Here is a 7,848-nt window from a genome sequence, read left to right as displayed (position 1 = left end):
CCTTCCCAGGAGATCCGTGAAACAGGTCTGCATGAGACATTGTCATGGGCTCTGGGCCTCCAGTTGGATTCATGGGAGGCATTGTTATGAGCTCTGGGTATTCAGCTCAACTCATGTAGGACATTGTTGTGGGATCTGGGCCCTCAGCTGGATTCCTTGGTCTTAGTGTGTGGACAGATTTCCTGCACTCTTTTGTATACTGTTCTTGGGTGACATAAATAATCATATAAAGTATGTGTCCTGTATTATGTTGTTCCCCTTGCAAAATAAGCTTCCCCAAACCAATACACTGGGTTTCTGGGATGCTGCAAAGTCCTTATAGAAAATCTTTCTATGTTCTTATTGTCCTGAACAAAGAATTGGTCAAGGCAAGTGCAAAAGGTAGTGAGGTTTTACATTTATTAATGGTATTAAAGATAGGAAAATAAATATGCTCTGCACATGAGTACTGGCCAATTAAAAGTGAGACAAAGAGTCCACTGTACAAAGTGCAGAGCAGGCCATGGAGAGAGCTTACTCTGGCCCCACCTTAGTGGAAGTCATCTCCACTCCTCAAACTGCAGGCAGACATAGGCTGTCCTATTAAAATCCTGTTTGAGTTCTCATGAGAAGAACTGAAGATAGCACTTTCTGACTGGTCTGGGTTCATGGCTTTGAACTGTTTTTTTACACGTGTCCTAATTTTTGTTATTGACAGGTCACATGGACTTAACCAGCCAGCTGGTCATGCCCAATCTCCTATTCCACATCCACAGAAAGAAAATGGCCTTTGTTATAGGTGAAAGACATGAGTCCCATCATTTAATTTTTTAATTTATTGATTGGTTTATTGATTGAGACAGGGTCTAGGCAGTTCAGGCTGGATTTTAACTCACTATGTAGATCAGGCTGGCCTTGAACTCATAGTGATCCTCCTGTCTCAGCTTCTTGAATGTTGTGATTACAGGAGTGTGTTACCTTGCTTGACTCCTACCATTTATTTTTTAAAGATGGCTGCTTTTATATTAAGAATAGGTTTCTGCCCTTTACTTCTAATTTATGGATTTAAATGTATTTTTGATGTGATGGCCTTAGAAGAAATCATATAAAGGGATCCATACTGGTATGAATAATCTTGAGTATCTTTGTGTCCTGGAGTTACAGTCTTCTTAAAGGTACATAGTTTTTTAGTCATGATTTTCCTGGTCTCCTTCTACTACCTCAGTAATTCTACCTCAGAATTGTCTGGTTTACTTACACAAAGGGGACTTTTATAACGTTACTTTTATCTTTCAGGTTTCTGTCATGTAACCGGCCACAGGTTCATTTGCTCCTGCTGACCAAATCAAAGGAGGCCATTTATTTTGGTAAAAAAGGATTTTTTCAAAGCTAACGTAGCCTTATTATCCAAGTCACTGTCTCCCTCCGTGTAAGAAGGGTCTTTTATAGCAAGGAACGTTGCAGGAGGAGGGATACAATGAGACAACAGACAAGTCTCAGCTTTTTAAAAATCTCTTCCTGGGTCCAGGCTGCTCTCTCCTTTGCCTAAGGAAATGAAAGTGGACTTTAATCTCTTGGTACCAGCATCCGCATGTTCTGTCCATTTGTCTGTGCTGAGGAGAACTGCAGGGTGGCTGCTTGCGCCCCAGACCTGAAGACATTTGGAGAAGCCACTTCCTTCTAAAGCAAACAAGATCTAACTTGAAAGTTCCACTCTGCCTTGCCACTTACAGTAAGAATTTAGTGCCCATCTCTATGTGACTTAATTTATCTCCAAGAGAAAGCATTTCCCCTCTATGTCTCCTTTCTGTCATTTCTGTTTCATGCACCATTATGCAGGTTTTCTTGTTATGTAAGCCACAGGAGAGAAACTGAGTTCTTTTTCTTAGAAAATTTTGCTCAATGACATTATATTTATTTTCTTAATTATTTCTAAGGAAAGCATCTCATCACCTGCTTCATAATTGCTCTTTTCCACCTTTATTGAGGGCCTAATTCATGAATTCTACCCTGTGGAGTCGATTGAGGTGGATTTTGATTTTGTGAGGATGAATGCCCTTGGATTCCCCCCTCCCATAAAAGAAGAATACTTTTGTTTTATGACTAGAAGTAAAATTTTCCTTTTTTCTATCAAAACTTATTAAATAACTACTTTGCTTGTCCTTTACTAATTATATGTTCTTTTCTAAATAATGGAATGTATAACTTGCTACTATTTATATTAGTCAATTCCCTTTCAATTCTGATATTTTGTTATTTTTAAATAATTGGAAAATAATTTCAAAGTGTCAGCAATATAGCATTTAAAAAGTTTATCAGACAAATCCCAATATGTCATCCATTTGAGAAAGTACCCTTTAATAATTAAACAGTGAGTAGTGAATTGTAACTAAAGATCAGAAAAACAAACAGAAAAGCATGATCTGATCGTTATCTCTCCAGTTTATTGCTTGTCACTAAAAGCCTCACGCTTTATAATTTGTCCTGTTTGTACACAGTTGTTCTTCCAGCTTGTTCTTTCATAGTTGGTGGCCTTTGATACCTTCTCCTTTGTCCTGGAGCTCATCCCTATTCTCTTTACCCCGGTCATGTCTATTTGACATTTAGTTCTTTTTTCTTCTGGAATGTCTTTCTCTTCCCCTCCTGGTGGGGGCCAAGCATCATAGCAGGTATTGCACATCAGAAGGAAGAAGAATGGGTAGTGCCAGCCAGGCTTATTCTAACATTTCACTTCTTTCTTAGTCATCCCAGAATTGTGCCAAAAGCCATCTGTAGCTACAAGGGAGGCTAAGAATGAAAACATCTGGTCAAGAAGAATGTGGTATCAAGATCAGTTCGGACAAATCAGGATCATCACTTAGGTGAGATAAATTGCTGTTGAGAACAAAATTAGTATCCTCTTATCAAGAAAAAAGGAAAAATGGCCTAAGGGGAGAAGATCAACCGTATTTACCAGGCTTTCTCTTACAGACTGACAGCGCAGCCAGTGGTCTACCCGGCCGGCTCCTAATCCAGCCTCAGTTATTCTCCGCTTCCCACCAGCCCACCCCTCCTGTGTCCAAACTGAAAAGCGAAGACCCGCAGGGCACCCCCTGCAAAGCCAGTGTCTAGGAATCTTGTGTTTGTTGTCTTCTAAGGGAGTCTCTTACTACTTTACATGCTACCTGCTTCTGGAGCTGAAGAAACTATGTTTAAAGGATTAATATGGCTGGTGCTCCAGGGAATGGAAGGTAAACAACTGTTTCTTTTTTGTCAATATGGCAATTAAGAACAGGGAGATTGAAGAAAGAAAAGTAAATGTAGCTTTTATTTCTACAGTAGACTGATAGGCCAGTGAGTCGCTGAATAGGTCGTGGACATCAGAATAGTTTTGGATTAACAAATCCAGTTCAGGGATAAAACTGTCACTTCCCACAGCTACTTCACACCCTAAAGTACCCAAACATGACACAGATAGAAGCTTGCCAATTTAGAACTGGAAATTTGTTTTCATTTGCCTGTGGTATAAAGATGTTTTTATGCCAAGGACAGAAATCTGCATGAAAATTTAGTTTCTAGTAAAAGCAGATTTTCTGCAGCCAGAAGTGTTACTTTTGGTTTTATAATGGATGAGAAAAATCAGTAATCTTGTCAGATTGCTTAATCTTTCTGGGAGCCCTTCCTTATTCTTTAAAGAATAGTGATATTGTCACTGGGTAGGATAGGTCCTTGGTTTAATGATAATTGAAATGCAAATGAAACCATTAATTTACAGAAAAAGCTGCAATTGGAAAGCAATTGGAAAGAGAAAAAAAGTAAAGGACTTCAACAATAAAGGACTCCAGCTCGATTAGCTGGAGGATGAACATGGAGATATCGGGGTTCAGATTGGCCCACTCTTAAAAGCAGGAGACCAGCTAAAGGACTAGCTGAGATGGCACAAGGTCAGGTCAATTATTATTAGCTATCAGTTATTATCAGTTATCGATTATTACCAGTTCTGCTTTCTTAGCTCAGCTTGAATCTCTATAACTTGATGCGTGATTCGGTTTCTATGGGAGGAATCCTCGTGACTGAAGAGACAATCTGGATCCCATGGGAAGCGTCCTCACGACCTAAGGGATGATTCCGGTTACCATGAGGCTCTGCTAAAACCCAATGTGACCAAGCTGATCGTCGGCTTAGGACTCTGAAACTTCTGAGCACAGGTGCTCTCAATCTGGAAAGGAGAAGAGTGAGACCCAGTGATGAGGAAGTGCCCGACCTACAACCCCAAGCTCAGTCATTTATTGTGAAGTGCCAGCGCTGCAGTTAAACCTGGATACTGAGGCTTCAGTTAGAAAGAATAACTGTTATTTGATGTTCGGGTGCTGGGACATGGCTCGCACGCCGATAGAGAGGATGCTCCGTCCTGCTGCCGCACATGTGCCATGGGTTTGCCCCACTCAGCCAGGCTAAGCAGATTTACAGATAACAGATACTCCCTAAATGACTAATATTCCTGAAAATGTGCTGCAAATGATTTGACTCAGAGTTTCACAAAATGAAGCTCAAGCTTTGTTCTACTTTCCATCTTTTGGACATTTTTAAGACCAAGTGAAGGATTGGGATTTTTATCTAAGACAACAGTTAAGTCTCTGACTCCCCTAGGGGAGAACAGAAAACGTGCTTTTGCTGAGTAAGAGGTGAAGAGCCAGAAGTTTGTGCATCCTCTGCTCCTATGGTCATCTCTGACTATGTCATGACTGGCCAGTGCTGCCTCCTCAACTGGGTTGCTCCTCTGTCTTACAGACCCACGAGCTCGGGGAGTATCACCCCAAGTGTGCCCCTTTTGTGTGCTGATTACTTCCATTTGAGAACATATGAAGAACAGAAAATGAAGGAATGTTCCCTTACCTGTCATTGCTCCTTCTCTGGGAATCCCATCAACCAAGTAAGATTAACTCACAGGAGTGGAGACACCATACCGAGACAGACTTTGTCAGAGAATACCACCTGTTCTCCACATGGGCTCCTCTGAGACAAACTGTATTTCCTGAACATTCTATCTGCACGTGAGAAAATGGCTGTGCACCGTGGAGTTCCCCCACCATCTTCCTGGGACTTGTCAGCCGCCACCTTCTCTCAGATGCCTCAAGCGCCTATTCTTTTCTATGGCTCAGGATGCTGTGAAAACTAGCATTCCAATTCCTTTTCAAGTTATATTTTGGGGAACATCTGTGTAAATTGATGTAATTAATTTTTTTCTTTTATTAAACTATTAATCTGTCTATTGTCAGTTTATTTCATAGATTCAATTATTAAAACTTCAGAAAGTAGAAAACATTTTCCTCCATATGCTCAGACTGGTGCCTGGCATCTGACAGACACCCAACAGTTATTAATTCAAAGATAGCATTACATTCAACTAAGATATATGCAAAAGGATTGTAAATTGCTGTGCAAATGTATTTTTATTCTGGTCAAAAAGTAAAATTTCAATAAATTGACTATAAATAAATAATTGGTTTATAGGTTTATAAGGATCCCACTGAGTGATTCATGAACCAGAAAGCATCCAGTGTGGGCCTCAGGAGGAACTCCCCTGGGTATGGCAGACATTGGGTTTTTGTAGGGAAGATTAGGCAGTGGTTGTCATCAGGCTGATTTTCTTGTATGGGTTAAAGTAGAGAAACCCTTATTGAACAAGTTCACATTTGCTGAGCCCCTTTGAATCAGTTGCTGTGAATTTAACTTTTTTCTTACTTTCCTATGAAGGAAGAGTTTCTCCTGATTTCTCAGGTTAGATCTTACAAGTAAGCAACACAAATCTTGGTTTGGTGGTGTGGAGCTTTAGCATGACTAACTCCATTGGGGAGTGATTATCTTAGCTTTCTCATTTTTTTTTTTTTTGGTGGTACTGGGGATTGAACCCACAGCCTTTGCACTTAGCTACATCCCCAATTTTTTAAAAAAATATATTTTGAGATCGAATTTCTCTGAGTCACTAAGTTGCTGAAGCTGGGCTTGAATTTGCCATCCTGCTACCTCAGCCTCCAAAGTGTGCTGCAATTATAATCATGAGCCACTGTGTCCAGGTGTAATTTTAGCTTTCTTCAAGAACTGCACCATGGAGGAGTTTTGATGTACTGTTACTTTTTTATTGGAAACAAATTTTTTTTATTTTAAAGAGAAAAAACAATATGATACAAAATTTCAAAACAAGATAGTAGGAGAGTAACAATGGTTAGTGCATTGCTTACTGTTATCTTCAAAGTAATTGCTCAGATGACAAGATGTAGGCATGAAAAATTGGTCAAACGATATCAGCACAAACCTTTCTTTCAATGAACTAATAGAAATTAGTAGTATAGCTATCTCAATATATATAGATATATATAATATATATATAATTTCTTTTTCTCTTTCTCCTTTTCTACTTTCCTCTATCCTAGTTTCTCTTTCTTTTTAAAAAGTTTCTTCCATTTCCCAGTATCTGTTGTACATTTGGATCTTAATTACTCTTTCAGCTTCTTACACTAGGGACACAATGTGAACTTTACACATATGAGACTGATTTATTTCACTATGAATATGGTTTCAAGTTGCATCCATTTACCTATAAAAGTCTCAGGTTTACCCTTCTTTATAGTTGAGTAGAACTCCACTGTACAGAAATACCCCATCTTTTTATCCATTCCTTGGTTGATGGGCATTTGGACTATTTCCAAGATTTAACTATTACAAATTGTTCTGCTATATACATGAATACACATATATTGCTGTGGTATGATGGTTTTAATTCTTCTGGGAAAATGCCCAGAAGGGGATAGCTGGGCTGAATGGGACCTCTAGCCCTAGCTTTTTGAGTAGTCTCCACACTGATTTCCATGGTGGTTACACCAGTCTACACTCCTACCAACAGCGGAGGAAGGTTCCCTTTTCCTTACAGCCACTTCTGCATTTGTTATTGGTTGGTTTCTTGATGACAGCCATTCTTTCTGGGGTGAGATGGGATCTCAGTGTTGTTTTAATTTGTGTCTCTTGAATGACCAATGATGTTGAACATTTTTTCATATATTTATTTAACATTTGTACTTCTTCCTCTGAAAAGTGTGTATTCATCTCAGCTACCCATCTTTGGATTGGGTCTTTGAATTTGGGGGGTCTGAATTTTTTCAGTTCTTTCTGTGTTCTACAAATAAGTCCTTTGTCTGAGGGACTGTTGGCTAAAATATTTTCCCACTCTGTGAGTTGTCTTTTTCACTCTGTTGGTAATTTCCTTTGATATGCAAAAGCTTTTTAATCAGATGAGATCCCAGTTGTTGACTGGAGTTTGTTGACTTCCTTGCAGTTTGGGTTTTGCTCATGTGCTCTCTGCCTACCCCAATGTCTTCAAGATTTCTTCCTACTTTCTCTTCCAGTAGATTTAGTGTTTCTGTTTTAATATTTAGACCTTTGATCCATTTTGACTTTAGTTTAGTGCATGGTGATAGACATGGGTCTAGTTTTAGTCTTTGGCATGTGCAGAGCCAGTTTTCCCAGAACCATTTATTAAAGAGGCTATCTTTCTTCCAGTGAACATGTTTCGCCCCTTTGTCAAAGATAAGGTGATTGAGTGTATTTGTAGCTGTGTAGGCATCTTCTAATCTGTTCCACTGATCCTCAGGTCTGTTTCTGTGCCAGTACCATGCTGATTTTATCACAGTGGCTTTGTAGTAAAATTTCAAGTCAGGGATTTTGATGCCTCCTGCCTTGCCTTTGTTGCCCAGGATTGCCCTTGCTATTCTGGGTCTCTTCTGGTTCCAGCTGAATTTTAGGAATGTTTTCTGTAGGTCTTTGAGACATGTTAATGGTATTTTGATTGGGGTTGCATTAAATCTGTACAACAATTTTTGGATTATGTCATTT

At 39.4% G+C, this 7,848-nt stretch overlaps 1 long non-coding RNA gene across 1 annotated transcript; it reads right to left on the bottom strand.

The window, feature by feature from the left end:
- Positions 1-2,413: 2,413 nt before the first annotated feature.
- Positions 2,414-5,065, bottom strand: LOC102014532. The gene is made up of 3 exons (XR_001231684.1): positions 4,855-5,065; positions 3,954-4,177; positions 2,414-2,766 (listed from the first exon to the last, which is right to left on the bottom strand). It is a non-coding gene; the product is annotated as an uncharacterized LOC102014532 (long non-coding RNA).
- Positions 5,066-7,848: the final 2,783 nt, after the last annotated feature.

The sequence above is a fragment of the Chinchilla lanigera genome, unplaced genomic scaffold, assembly GCF_000276665.1.
Source record: "Chinchilla lanigera isolate Chin_1 unplaced genomic scaffold, ChiLan1.0 scaffold00006, whole genome shotgun sequence".
NCBI classification, from domain to species: domain Eukaryota; kingdom Metazoa; phylum Chordata; class Mammalia; order Rodentia; family Chinchillidae; genus Chinchilla; species Chinchilla lanigera.
This window is presented reverse-complemented; position numbering and strand designations above follow the sequence as displayed.